Source organism: Achroia grisella, unplaced genomic scaffold, assembly GCF_030625045.1.
Source record: "Achroia grisella isolate CSIRO2021 unplaced genomic scaffold, CSIRO_AGI_Agris_v1 utg509, whole genome shotgun sequence".
In the NCBI taxonomy this organism is placed as follows: domain Eukaryota; kingdom Metazoa; phylum Arthropoda; class Insecta; order Lepidoptera; family Pyralidae; genus Achroia; species Achroia grisella.
The window spans coordinates 3571682-3573331 of NW_026712902.1; positions in this window are offsets into that span (position 1 = coordinate 3571682).

Consider the following 1650-nt stretch of genomic DNA (forward strand, 5'->3'; position numbering starts at 1 on the left):
GACGTAATTGTTTTTAATCTGATAATTAAAAACAATTACGTCAATTATTAATTCATTAAAATAAGTTTGAAACCAATAATATAATGAAACTAATTCCTTTTATTATTACACACTAAAATTAAGTACATGGTAAAAAACAATCAAAATATAATAAACTATGGTTTAGGATAGACAATAGGTAACTATGTAAGACAATGTAGGTATACTATATTGATGTTTTATTTAATTTAAGTGGTATATTTAAGGAATAAATATTTGTGTTCATTATGTAAATTGATGACATATTTACGATAACTGGTGCCATTTCTTTTTTTTCACCTCCCTCTTCCTACTGCTCAAGAAAGAAGACTTAAAACATAAATAGTAGCAGGCCCATCATAGCCGCTAAAAGCTCACCGTGTTAATTTATCATGATTAGGTAATTGTTAATTTTTTTTTATAAGTATGATAATATTAATTACTTGTATTAATATTATCATACTGAAAAATAATACTTAAGTCAGTTTACTATATAGGTACGCCACTCTAAGATAAATAATGTTGTAAATTGTAAGTGGTATAGATATACCACATATACTCGTAGGTCCCATTGTGGTAGGTTTCCACTTTACTCCGCTTTTTATACATACAGTGCCATGTTAAGAAATCGTATGTCCTGTAGCTAATTCTTTTATAATAAACTTTCAAAATGAATTAAATATCTTAAAAATTAAATCAATATACTTAATGACCTGATTATAACCTCATCTACAAATTGTTCACTGGTGTACCACCATTAAATTCAGTCAGTCAATCTTATAATCTATTAAAGAAAATTTAGAAATAATTATTATAAGCGAGATGTAGTATGTCCAATGGAATATTCAGCGATTCAAGGGTATACAATCTTACAAACCTTTTGATATAATGGGATACTCGCACTAAAATTACTTCCCGCTGTTTCGAAAGTTTTAAATAATAAACATTTTATTAGTGTCACAGATAGCACCCGATGTTCATTTCTATGTGAATAATTTGCATAAAAAATCAATGATACACTTTTAAATACAATTTTATTTTTTATTCTGATACCAATTCAAACCAATTCAATGTATATTACAATAAATCGTACTAGGTATTAACATTAAAAAAGGAATGTTTATGTAAATATAATATGTTATTCAGATAAATTTAATCTAAGATTGAGCAATTTATATATTTTATAATGTGTTTTACATGTGCTAGAAATAGCATGTGTTATTTTATATTCTAGACTGAAATACAATATAATAAATAAGTATAAAGTACTGCTCAAAATTTCTCAGGTACTCATAGAAGCCTTCCAAAAGAAATTTAGTAAAACATGGAATAAAAACAGTGTATACTCCACAGTATACATATTTTTTATAATATTTTCCAAAGCTTTTGAGATAAAAAAGTTTCTAAATTCAACTACATGCATATTTATTATTTTTAATGTGTTTACATGTTTTGAAAGAGGTACACCTTTATTAGAATACATACTAAAAAAAAAGGACACGATAATAAAAATCTGCATTACACTTGGCTGTACAATTACAAACTGCAGTTTAGTACTTCATTATTTGAATAAATTTCGATATGATGTTTTGAGGTATAAAAGGTTTATACCTCAAAACATCCTCATACCCT